The 13,782-nt window shown below is 44.0% G+C and overlaps 1 pseudogene; it reads left to right on the top strand.

The window, feature by feature from the left end:
• The first annotated feature begins 10,637 nt into the window (after window positions 1-10,637).
• LOC132652645 (small nucleolar RNA SNORA17) lies at window positions 10,638-10,763 on the top strand (annotated as a pseudogene).
• Window positions 10,764-13,782: the final 3,019 nt, after the last annotated feature.

The following is a 13,782-nucleotide window of genomic DNA, read 5'->3' as shown; positions in this document are numbered from 1 at the left end:
ACAATTAAGTGGTGGAGTCCGGCAAGGCTGGCAAGGCTGTCCCTCTATCCCAACAATGGGGGAACTAGAAGGAGAGGTTGGTCCCCAGTACTCCATCAGGAATGAGTAAGTGGCTCCAGTGTCCACAAGGAAGGAGCTGGGCCAACCAATACCATGATAAAAACTAGCTCCCTGCTAGTGATGGCAGTGGTCAGGTTGTTAAAAATCATGAGGCTGGTTAACCAATATTCTCTGAAAGAAGTTTATTGGGGGGGGTGGAGAGCAGGACATGGAGAGAGATAAGATGGGGTGCCGAGAGAGAGAGAGAGAGAGGGAGAGAGAGAGAGAGAGAGAGAGTAAGAGAGGAGAGTAAGAGAAGAGAATGTAAGAGTGTAAGAGAGAAAGAGAATGTAAGAGAGAGACCACGTGTTGGGGTTAACCCTTTAAGGGGCAAGGTAACCATGTCTTCCAGGTGTGGCCACCTGGCAGGTGACACATGATGACATCATAAGTTGCTGGGTAACCCAGGAGCAGGTTGTGTTCCAAAATACTAATACGGGTGAAGGGAACCTAGGCCCCTTCAATCTTCTGTAGCCAGGCCTAGGATATTGGCTGGAGGGCAATCTGGGAGTAATGCCCCCATATCATGGGAGAAACGGTTGCAGTCAACACTCCAGTGTCCCTCTTGGTGGCATTTTGGACATGGCCCCGCTGCCTTGCAGGGGTTAGGACAAAACTGGTCCCAGTGACCTTTTTGACATTTGAAACAGGGACGCCATCATCCCTTCGGAGGCAAAGGAGCCTAGGTAATGGCTGAGGCCAGTCCAATGGCCTTGGCCAGCATTTGGTATTTTTGCTTGCGGGCTCTCTCATCTCTCGCATGGTACACCTTAAAGGCCAGCACTAAGACTTCTGCCTGTGGAGTCAGAGGTCTTCTCTCTAATCATTTAAGCTTAGCCCTGATGTTGGGGTAACTCTGGGAGAGAAAAATAGGTCATCAGAAGTTGCCTATCCTCTCTACTTTTGGGGTCTAGATTAATATGTTGTAAAAGGGCCTTTGTAAGGTGCTCTAGGAACTGAGATGGGTTTTCATTCTTGTCCTGAATGACCTCCTGGAGCTTTTCAAAATTAACTGGCTTAAGGGCAGCCTTGCAGAGACCAGCCAGAAGGCAGATCGTGAACTGATCACTGGCTAAAATGCCTTCCAAAGTATTATAATCCCATTGTGGATCCCATTGTGATCCATTGTGATCCTGGTGACCTCCGCCCCAACCAGGTGTGCTACAATTGTTTGGTGAACCTCATCTGCATGCATTCTAGCCTGTTCCCAAACTCGCCTGCACTCCTCAGGTAATAGGTTATTGGTAAGAATCATATATATATCATGGAAGGTGAGATTATAAGATTGAGTGAGATATTGAAATTCTTTAATGAAAGTAGAAGGATTAGAAGTATAGGATCCTAGTCTCTTTTCTAATTGAGAAAGTTCAGTTAATGAGAAGGGAACATGCACCCTAACTAAGCCATCTATACCAGCCACCTCCTGCAAGGGAATATTGAGGCTGGTTTATGCTGAGTAGAAGAAGAAGGGGTCTTTGCTATAGAGTGAGAGCAGGTAGCTGGGGGAGCTAATAGCTGTTGGTGGGGTGAAAGTGGGTGCCAAAGTAGGATGACTAGGACAGCCTGTTGCTGAGGAGGGGTGCGGTGAGGGTTCTGGAGAAGCCAAAGAAGGAGAGGAGGAAGTAGAGGAGGAGGGAGAAGATGCCAGAGGTTGGGAAGAAGCTGGAGGTTGAGAATGAGGTGGAGGTTCATCCACAGGGTCAAAGGCAGAGAACTCTTGAGGTTGAGACTTTACAGCTAGAAGAAGTTCGGTAGGAGAACAGGAAGAACAAAGAGAAGGTTTGGGGTGGAGAAGAGAGAAAGCTTGAATATAAGCTCCCTCCTTCCATTTACCAGATCGCTGACAGTAAGTAAAAAGATCCTGTAAAATATTGGGATTTAATGTGCCGTTAATTGGCCAATTTGAACCATTATCTACAGAATATGTAGGCCAAGTTTTATTACAGAGGCATATGAGCTAAGAGGCCTTTAACTCAGGCTGCATGCATAGGGTTTTAAAATTCTCCAGAAGACATCCCAGTGGGGATGCCAGAAGAACGAACAAATGGGCAGTTCCCATTTGAGAGGGTAGGAGTCAGTGACCTGTCAAGGTGTCCCAAGAGCAAGGTTTGACCCAGTAGATATGGTCCTACCTGATCCAACAGCTCGTCAGCTTTGGCCAGAGACCAGGGGCACAGCTGCCCATAGGAGACACAGTTTACCTAGCGCTAGGATTTTTGCAGGCGAGTGTGAGAGGGAAAAACTGCATGTAGAGGGAAAAAAATCTCTACCAAGGGAAAGAAAAAGCCCTAAATGGAGGTCAGCAAAAAGGGTCAACCGTAGCCAGTGAAGACTGTGGTTGGGGGTACTTCCGCCTCAAAGGGTAGTGGGAAGTTGCTGGATGCTCGAAGGTCAATTTTCCCTTACCCAGAGAAAGGGTTATGCTGACCAATGAGGGAAACTCACCAATCCAGCCAGTACTGAATGCAGCAAATAGTGATCTAGTTGCTGGCAAGTGGGTCATGGGTGGATTTGGAATGAAATCGGTTTTCAGAAGCTCCGGTGGGGTGCCAGCATGCACTGTGGCCGCTGGAGACACCTATTCCCAGCCAAGCAGACAATGTTAGGACTGTGCACCAAGTTCACAAATCACGCCATGCAACTGTTCCACAGGGGAGGTTTTATTAAAGGAAGGGGGAGGGGGAGCACAGAGACTGTCTCTGGGTAGGGTAGGAGAGAGAGAGAGAGAGTAGGTGGTTCCAGGTAGTCCATAGGTGGCTTCACAGATGCCTGATATCTGGTTTGTCAGGTCCCTTGGGGCTGGCTGTAGAGATGCCTGTTTACAGATCCCAACAATTGTGAATTCTCTGGCAACCTGAGGTACATGGTTAAAAAAAAAAAAAGAAAAAGAAAAAACTAGGAGAGACTTGTATCAAGTATAATGTATCGGAGATCTCTTAGTCTATGTTTCTTAAAAGAAAACAAATCATTATGATTTTATTAATTTAGAAAAGAGATGTCTTTAAAAAAATATTTGTGTATGGCCCTGACATACACATGTGTCATAGTTTGCATGTGGAAGTGAGAGGACAAGCCCCCTTGTTGGACAAAGATTTCCACCTTGTTTTGAGACAAGGTCTCTTGTTTGCCACTGTAGTATACCAGGCTAGCTGGCAAACACGTTTCCAGTGGTTCTACCCCTGCCCCTTGTCTCATTGTAGGAATGCAGGGATTGTAGGCACGTACAACCATGTCCAGCCGTGTGGGACTTAACGCCTCATAATTACACAGCCAGCGCTTTAACCTACTGAGCCAAACATAAAATTATTTTGTTGCTACCTCGCAAATGTAATTTTGCTACTGCTATGAATCGTAATGTAAATATTTTTAGAGATATAGGTTTGCCAAAAGGCTCTCCACCCACAGATTAAGAATGACTGTGGCAGCTGGACGGGGTGGCACACACCTGTAATCCCAGCTCTTGGAAGGCAGAGGAAGGCAGATCTCTGAGTTCCAGGCCAGTCTGGGCTACACAGAGAAACCCTGTCTCAAAAAAAAAAAAAAAAGTGGAAAGCTGCTTTGTTACGTTTTCACCTTGGCCTTCACCTTGACAGAGAGAAGAGGAGGTGTCGCCAAATTCCTTAAAAGCTTGTGTGACCTTGGACCATAACTGCTTTTGGGAATTTAGAAAAGGACTATATTCCCTAAAGGGAAGTAGTTTTTGAAAAGAAGTTAGGTGTTTCCATGAACCTTTTCTTTTTGTACTGATGTGACTTGTTTTTGTTTTACCTATAAAAATGAACCCTGGAATAAACCCATGCTGCTTCAGTCATACTGACAGCCCTCTCAAGCCAAGCCAATCCCATGTGTATTGTGATTTGTTTTAATTATTTTAATCCTCACTCCCCACCCAGGTACCATTTGACTCTGCCATCGGCTCTGGCAAAAAAAAAAAAAAACTACTGTGACTAAACCATTCCCCCTTAGCTTCCCCACTGTGATTGTGTGCCTCAGAAAAGGTCACCGCACCCTGCTAAATTCACCCAATTCTGTAACGCCAGGGCTTGTGCCCCCCTGCTTGCTGCCATGGAAACCACCTGCTCACAGACTTTCCCTTTAAAAATCCTGTTCACTCAGAGCTCGGAGTCCCACTTCTCTACAGTGAGACTTCAGTCCCAAGTTCGATCGCTCTCTTACTATTGCATCGAGTCATCTCCTGGTGGTCTCTGAGGGTCCCGTGAACCTGGCATTACAGTATCATTATGTTAATACTTTGTTCTTATTTACTCCACACCCCACACTGTATACCTTAAAGTAGGCTTTTAAAAGCCACCAAAAGCTTGATGGCCACACCAAGAACTAGTGACTAGGCTTCATCTGCAGTACTTTTAGATTTGGATGAGGTTCTTTTTCCAATTTTTTTTGGGGGGGTGTCTTTTATTTTTTGTTTTGAGTCAGGGTCTCACTCTCTATGTAGTCCTTGCTGTCTTGCATCTCATTATAATGATTAAGCTGACTTCAAACCTATAGAGATCCTCCTGTCTCTAGTGCTGGGATTAAAGGTATATGCCACAATACCTGACCCAGTTCTTTCTCTCACTATGTCTTTTTCTGAGACAGGGTTTTTCTGTGTAGTCTTGGGCCTTGACTGTCCTGGACTTAATATGGAGAGCAGGCTGTCCTCAGACTCACAGAGATTGTACTGCTTCTACCTTCCTGAGTGCTGGGATTACAGGGGTGGGCCACTGCACCTGTCCTAGTTCTTTCTTCCTGAGGTCTCCAAAACATCAGAGAGATCCTCTGTCTGCTAGAATGTGAGTTTCCTTTCTCACCTTGGAAGCAAGGAGCTCTGTAAGCCTCTGTCTCATGCCTTTGAGAGATGGAAAGATATGTCTGTTTATCCCAGCTGGAGACGAAAGGATTCTAATAAAGTCTAGCTTGGTGAGCCAGTGAGTTTATTGGGGTCACTTACAGGAGCATGAGTGACTCAGAAGCAGCTGCATGACCCAAGAGTTCCACCCCCATCCATTGTTTACCTCTCCTATGAAACTGAGAACAGCTATGATAGTGTGAATGAAAAATGTTCCCCCAAAGTTTCAGGTATTTGAATATGTGGTTCACAACTAGTGATGCTGTTTGGGGAGGTGGTACAGCCTTCCTGGAAAAGGTACATCATACAGGGCAAGCTTTGAGAATTATTGTCTTCACACTCGTGTGTGCTCTCTGCTTCATGTTTGGGGTTAAAGATATGATCTCTCAACTTCTTGAGCCAGCTGCCTACTGCCATGTCTTCCTTGCTCTACTACTCTTGAACAGTAAGCCAAAATCAACTCCTTCTCTCTTAAGTTGCCTTGGTCTTAGTATTTTATCACAACAATAAAAGCAACTATGCAGGGACCTCCTTATGAGCCATGCCCTTCTCTCCATGCAGGAAATGTTATTAGGCTCAGTCTCTAAAAGATGAGGTCATCTGTTGATGGTCAGAGTTGCTCTGATTTGGAAACCAATATGAAATGGCCATGTACTTGAAAGATAACCAGAGGAGCTTTGTGGAAATTGGCTTTGTAACATTATTGCAGTTTCTTAAAGTGCCAGGTTGTCTTTGTATCTTTGATGCTATAATTTTTTCAACTATGACAACTTTGTTTGTTGGTTTGGTTTTGTTTTTTGAGACAAGATCTTACTATATATCTGTGGCTGGCCTAGTACTCACTATGTTGCCCAGGCTATGCTAAAACTTGTGACAATCTTCCTGCCTGGACCTTCCCAGTGCTCAGATTATAAGCATGTGCTACCATGCCCAGCATCAAACTTTTTATTTTTTTAATGTCTTGAAGCTTTCTAATTAACCTTTGAAGACTGAAATATAATCCAAAGACTTAAGAAAAAGACAACATTTAAATTGAAGGGCCAGTACCTTCAGGAAGCTGAGATATGAAATCCCTATCATTGGTGACCTTGGTCCAGTACTGAAAAGTAAAAAAGCAAAAAAAGCAATTATTTTCAAAAACCTTCCATAACTGCAAAGGCATCCCTGTATGAAAGCTAAACAAATTAAACTCAAACCAGTGAGAAGCAAAATAAAATCATAAAATCATGAAATCATGAAACTTTCCCAGGATCAAAACAGAGGAAAATTCCCTACCATTAGGCCAGAAATTTTTGATTCAGAATGTTTTGTTCTCTTCCTTCCTTTCTTAATTTGTTTCTTGCTTGTTTTCAGGTAGGCTTTTGTTTTGTAACTCTGGCTGGCCTGGTACATTTAACCCAGGCTTTCTCAAATTCAAGGCAATCCTCCTGTCTCAGCCTCCCAAATCAACCACTCCTAGTTATTTTTGAAGTGCCTTTGTTGGGGGAGTGGAGGGTTGTATGGTATTAGAGGTCTAATTAGAGGGATGCTAGGCAAGTATTCTACCATTGAGCTACAGGCCTTGTCCATATATGTGTGTGTGTGTGTGTGTGTGTGTATAAATTTTGGAAACAGCGTCTCACTATGTAGTTCTGGCTGTCCTAGAAGTCACTACATAGCCAGGCTGGCCTCAAATTCTCAGCGATCCACCTGCTTCTGTCTCCCAAGTGCTGGAATTAAAAGCATGCCCTTCTATACCTGGCCAGTACATGTTTTTAAACTAATGTTTTCTCTTCTTTCTTTGACAATAAAGTGGAATTTTCAGAAGAATTTTGTATTTGTTCCAGTTGTTTTCCTAAAAGTTTGGTGCTCAAAAAGTATTGGGACCTTATATGTGTTTGTTTCTCAACATCAGACAGGAGATGTCTAATAATCAGAAGAAAAATAAATTTTAAAAAGCTATCTCAAGAGGGACAGCAACAAAGCTCAATGGCAGAGTGATTGCCTAGCATGCATAAGGCAATTATCCTTAGAATCAAGAAAATAATATTTTGTTTTGGAAAGGTTGTTTGAGCTGGCAAGTTTGTTCAAGACCAGTCTAGGCAACATGACAAGATCCTGTCAGGTGGGAGTGTGCGCCAGGTGTTATGTGGTACATGTTAAGGTAGGAGGATCTAAAGTTCAAGACCAGACAGGGCTCTACAGCAAGACTCTGTAACAAAGCTGGGTGTCTATTTGTATGGCACTAGGACTACAGATGTGTATCACCACATCCAGCTTTGGTACATGGGTTCTAGAGATGGAACTTGATCAAACTCACTGATCTAGTACATGATCAGGATGCTGTTACTGTCTGGGACATGAAAGAACTGCGATGCCTGAGAATGAGAAGTTTGGACTCAACCCCACCTGCTTTCTACATCCCTGTTCATCCTGATACTGACTCAAGAGGACTGTTGTGAGTTCAAAAACAGCCTGGGCTATAGAGTGAGTACTAGGCCAGCTATAGCTACATAGTAAGACCTTGTCTCAAAAAAAATAATGAATAAAAATTTAAAAGTTAAATACTAGAGCCTGGGGATATGGCTCAGTTGATAAAGGGCTTACCTAGTATGCCTGAGGCCCTGGGCTTGGACATTCCTGTAATCTCAGCACTTGGGATATGGAAATAAGAGGATCAGAAGTTCAAAGTCATCCTGGACTGCATCTCAAGTTCAAGACTAACCTGAGCTACCTGAGACCTTGCCCCCTACCACAAATATATAATATAGTATATTTGTATTATGTTATGTTTATATATAAGTATATTATATATAAATATAAATTTATATTTATTATATATACAATAATTTAAAAATAAATCTGAGCTCAGCCACTTGGAATTTTTGTGTCCTTCTCACCTATAGAGCAGGAGTGGAGTGGCTATCCTAGTATCATGGCAAAAATTAGTATCAGCATTCATGAAACATCTAGACAGTGTCTAGTTCTGAGTGGGCCAAAGATGTACTATGTGCAGTTCCTTGTTATTATTGTTAATTACTTCACCATATAAAAGGAAGCTGGAAGAAAGAGGCGGATAATGTTTGGAAAGCTTTCATGAACATGTCTGAAAGATGGAAGAAAACTAGTGGTGTTCAGGATATGCTAACCCCCAAACACAGCATGATGGCTTCAGAACAGCAGAAACCAGGAGGTCTCAGTGCAAATAATAAAACCTTCATTCCAAGGGTGCCCTCCTCATCCTGGCAGGAAAGGGAGGTGTTTATCCTCAAAGACACAGAGACGCCCACAAGAATCTGAACAAACAGGCTTGTTGAGTTTGCCCTCATTTATTAGCATGAGCTCACACTCTCTTTGTTCAAGCGTACCCCTGCACTCCCATCCACTCTTCATCAAAGCTAAGCCTAAACACCAAGTTTGCTTTCTTTGGTTCTTCATGGCTGAAGGCTTCCACATCACATAAAATCGGCAGTAATTAATTTGTATGTTTTTCTTTTATTAATCTGTCTTTTATTATATGTTCCTTAATCACAAGCCTTGCCATGGGTAAAGGGAAATGTTGCTTTTTCTTCTCTGCAGAACCAATGGGAAGACATCGTAAAAATGTATCTCTGGCTATAGGTAAGAGGGTTTTAGAATGATTACCTTGGAAATAGGAAAAGATGCTAAGAGAGCTCTTTTGTCAGGAGCCTCCTTTTAAATGACTGGGAAGTTGTTTGGTAAGAAGGTTGTAAACTAGAATCTTGTGATTGTGGGAGATCCTTTTCAAATCTGAGCTTTATTATTCTAGTCTCACAGAGGTGCCTCCTCTCCACATATACCACACTTAAGGAGCTTAGAGGCTGATACAAGTGAACACATAGAAGGCTTGGTGAGTCAACTCAACCATTCATTGTGTTAAAAAACATTCCATTCATTTCCTTCTGCCTACTTTAGCCCTATAATCTCAAGGGCCACTCATTATGCCTAGGATACCTTCTAACTTTGATTTTATGAATATAGTAGGGATTTCTCCCTCTGTTTTAATTTTTGTTGTTTCTTAAGACATGGTTTTGTATGCAGTGAGGCTTGCCTGGAACTGCTAAACCAGCTGCCTCAGCCTTCTGAGTGCTGGGATGGTAGCTGTCTGTCACTGCCTAACACGGACAGCATCAGCAGACCCACTCCTCTACGACCTTTTAATTAAATTGACCAAGAAAACAAAGTCACATGTTAAAATAGGACAAAATGCCAACATTCAGCTGAGAACTAGGAATGGCTATGACTGTAATGTGTATAATCATAAAGATCTAAATAAGACACAGGCTTGGTAGAGCTAGCCTGTAATTTCAGCTACTCAGGAGGCAGAAGAATCAGAAGTTTAAAGCCTAGGGAACTCAGAAAGCTCTTATTTTAAAATTTAAAGTTAAAAAGAAGAGCTGGGGTAATAGTTTATTTGGTGTTTGCCTAGCATTCCTGAAGCCTTGGGTTTGATTCTTGGTACTGCATAAATAAACCAAGTACAGTAACAGATCCTGGCAACTGGGAAGCAGAGGGAAAAGAATCAGAAGCCCAAGTCATCCTCACTTACATGTCAAGTTGCAGGTCAGCTTGAGCTACATAGGACTTGAGAGAGAGAGAGACAGAGAGAGACAGAGACTGAGACAGAGAGACAGAGAGAGACAGAGACTAGGGGTAGAGCTTAGCAATGATGCACTCACCCTGCACAAGGCCTTAGGTTCAGTTTAAGAAAACTAAACTGAACATGTTTCCTTGTCAGCTACCAACTTGACATATATGGGGGAGTTTTTATTGGGAGAGTGCTTCAATCTTACTGTCCTGTTGAGAAGTCTGTAAGGGACAGTTTTTTGATTGCTAAGTGATAAGGGGTCAGCCCACTATTGCTGGTACTGTCCTAGGTAGTAATGGTGGGGAGGAGTGCTTGGCTACATAAGAAAGCTAATTGAGGAGAAGATAGGGAGTAACCCAGTTAACAGCATTCCTCCATGATTTTGGTTCAAGCTCCTGGCTTGTGTTTTTATAGGGACTTCCTTCAACAATGGACTGTAACTTATAAGATGAAATAAACTCTTCCCTCCCTGAGTTGTGTTTTGATAATGGTGTTTATCACAGCAACAGAAATAAAGCCCAAAAGATATTGGTACCAGGAACAGAGTGTTTATAACTGCAACAGAATGCAAATTAGAACAAACACTTTAAAAAACGCTTCAGCCAATTCTACATTATTATTAAGTAAGCTTTATCTCCTTGAGTTTGGCGCTGTTTACTCATTTATTTGTGCTACAGAGATCAAGTCCAGGCCTCTTCTGTCTAAGCCAGTGGTTCTCAACCTTCCTTTCAATATAGCTCCTCATGTTATGGTGAACCCCGAGCATAAAAGCATTTTGTTGCTAATTCATAACTGTAATTTTGCTACTATTATGAATCATAATGTAAATATATGATATGCAGGATATCTGATATGCAACCCCAAGAGGGTCTCAACCCACAGGTTGAGAACTACTGCTCTAGTCACTTGGATTCTATTTGGTTTTTGTTTTGTTTTGTTTTGGCTTGTTTTTTAAAGACAGGGTTTCTATATGTAGCCCTGGCTGTTCTAGACTCACTTTGTAGACCAGGCTGGCCTCAAATTCACTGTGGTCCTTCCAAGTGCTGGGATTAAAGGCATACACCACCACTACCTGGCTTATTACTTGTTAAAAAGGTTTTTCCTGCCCCAGAAGTAGCTGCTGTGTCACATGTGCATCAGTCCATGCATCAGGCAGAGGACAGAGAGGCTATACCTGTGCTCATTGTTCTGACCTATGAACATCTGAATGATTAGTAGCCTAACATTCCATGAAAAAAAAAACCTAGCCTGAGATGATCACCAGTCTGACACTAGGAGGCTCAGACAGGGAGCTAGTCTGAGATGACCACAGCCTATATGCCTCCTAAGATTGTAAGCAATCCAAAGACTAGAAAAACCCCACCTGGGAAAGAGGGAATGAGGGCCCTAGGTGGGAGTGAGCCTAAAACAGATGAGCCTTGCATGGGGCCACACAGATGGGCTGGGGGGTGGGGAGAAAGCCCCAGATGACCACCATGGGGCTTAGATAGGGAGCTAGCCTGAAACAACCATCAGGCGGTGGGAAGTGGGGAGACCATGCCCAAGATGACCTCTGCCTGTTGCCACAATGAATGAGTAGATCATAGCCCTCCTGAGACCACTCCTGAGATGACCCCAGACACTCAGAAATCCTGGACACCTCTAAGAGGAGCAAGGAAGTGGTGGAGAAATAGAAGAGAAAAAGAAACAGAAGGATGTGTGCACAATGAAGATAGGCAAATCTGGAGACTCAAAGATGGTGAGGAACTGCCTGATATGATTAGCCAGTGATGTCACTTGGAACCGCAGTAGGGTCCTGGCCTGTACTGCCACTGGAAGCCACAGCTGGGTCCAGAGGTCTGCCACCGCCAAAGGACAAGCAGATGTCCCTGGTCTGAGCGGCCACTTGGGCAAGGGAGAGATGACAACACATACAACACCCTCAGCCCCTGCCACCTGCAGCAGGCAGGAAAGCTGGCCTGAGGTTATCGGAGCAGGAGAGCTGACCCTGCCCCTTGCTTGCCTGCTGTAAACATGTTGATGTTGTGCAGAACTGGCCCCACCCCTCACCCCTGCACCCCTGGGCACTGTGGGAAAGCTGGTTTTGGGAGCAGAAGAGAGGAGAGCTGATCCCACCTCTAGCTAGCTACAGTACTTGGGAGAGTAGGCCACACACTGTGGAAGTTGTGACTAAGCCCCTCCCCCCAGGATACGAACATGGGAGGCCTGGCCTTACCACTCATCTTCCATGAGGTGGTCCAGATGAGGGAGAGATACCTTCTCTTCCCTAGCCCCTCTTACCTGTGGAAGTTGGGAGTCCTGGTCCTAGGGTCATGAGAATAGGCCCTCCCCTCACCATCTGTAGCACTGTGGGAGAGGGGCCACTGCATCTCACCTGGGCAGCACAGTAAGTGGAGCTGACCCGGTGGCAGGGGTGCAGGTGAACTGGCCCAAGGTTGTGAGCATGGGAGAGCTAGCCCTGCCACTTGTCTGCTGTGCAGTAACATGGGCAAGGAGGAGACGGCCACGCACACAGCATCTCTAACCCCTTGCCACCTACAGCAGGCAGAAGAGTTGGCCCCAAGGCCATCAGAGCGGGAGAGCTGGTCTCGTCCCTCACCTTGAACTTGCAAGAACAGGCCCCGTAGAGCAGTTAAGAGCACTGTCTGCACCTAAATGAACATCGGTACAAAGTCCCAATTTATTTCTAATATCAGAGATCAGACCTCTACTCTTGCCTGATGCGTCTAAAACAAAAAGGGACTGTAGAGAGCTGCGGAATGCTATGCCTTAAAGATGGAGCTGGTTTCTGCCTTCCACTTTCCCGATGGTGAGTGCTTTCTGTCACGAACAATTCCACATTTGGCTAAGGCTGAGGATCTGGCTTGCTTCCATGTATGTGGACCTATCTGCATTGCCCACGTGGCACGCCTGGGTTGGTTACCCAGAGGCTATTTAAGCTGTGGGCTGACTTTCCCCAGGGTCAGATGATTGTTCAAGGTTCCTGAATAAACTGCATTGAAGAAAAAAAAAAAAAAAAAAGAAACGACTTTGACTATTAAACTATTAAAGTGTTTGGGTTTTTCAAGGATTGTATCATTTTTTTAAAGTTTCACTATGTTTTATGCTGTGATGTTAACATAAAATCTGAAGGATAAATAAAGGAAATATCATGATTTAAAAAAAAAAAAAAGCACTGTCTGCTCTTCCAGAGGTCCTGGGTTCAATTCCCAGCAACTACATGGTGGCTCATAACAATCTGTAATGTGTAATGCCCTCTTCTGGCCTGCAGGTGTACATGCAGACAGAGCACGCATATACATAAAAATAAATAAATATTAAAAAACAAAACAACAACAACAGAACACTTACCTCACAAGCCTGGTGACCCGAATTCAATCCTCAGAAGCCACCTAAAGGTGAAAGGAAAGAACTGACTCCAAGAGTTGCCCTTTGACCTCTACAAGTGTTCTGTAGTACTTGTACCTACCCTGCCTCAGGCCCCAAGGCTCCACAACCAAAGTAAATATTGAGAGAGAGAGAGAGAGAGAGAGAATTGATTGATTCCTAGTTTTTATGCCAAAGATATTTTTTATTTAGCTGAGACATAGGAAGCACATGCTCAGCAAGCCCTCCAGAGAGACTTCTGACAAGCACCATCGTCTGTATTAAATTTCTGTGGCCTCATGACAAATTACTCAAGTTCAGCAACTTAAAAGAACACACACTTATTAGCTTTTAGAGTTCCTGGGGCTCAAGAATTTTGAAGTAGCTTGACTGGATGGTTCTGCCTCAGGGTTTCTCATGCAGTTCTGTTAGACTGTCTTAGAGGATCTATCTCCCACGCTCACATTGATGCCTGATGACCAGGGCTCCAGTCCATACCATGTGGGCCTCCACATAGGGTTACTCACAACACGGTATCGTAGTTCTTCCAGTGAAGAGGGATGAGTTGGAGGTGGAGAGTAGAGACAGGCACAGAGGCAGAGACAGCAGTGGAGGAAAGGAGATGAGAGAAAAAAGACTCAAAAACCAAAGCCTCTGTCAGTAACAACCAAACAATGGAAGAGACAAACTATTGCCTTGGAGTAGTCACAGAAACCAGTACTCTAGTAGACAGAAGGACAGAACAACACTGTGAACAAAGGAGGTTGCAGGGAACTTCTTGGAGGCTGGCTAGAACACATCACACTTTAAGAACTCGACACCCCCCCTCAAAACAAACAAACAAACAACAGATTGCCACCAGCTCACACTGAGAACTATT

Source organism: Meriones unguiculatus, chromosome 2 (genome assembly GCF_030254825.1).
Source record: "Meriones unguiculatus strain TT.TT164.6M chromosome 2, Bangor_MerUng_6.1, whole genome shotgun sequence".
Classification (NCBI taxonomy): domain Eukaryota; kingdom Metazoa; phylum Chordata; class Mammalia; order Rodentia; family Muridae; genus Meriones; species Meriones unguiculatus.
The sequence above is the reverse complement of the archived record's forward strand: the minus strand, read 5'-3'. Positions and strand labels throughout refer to the sequence as shown.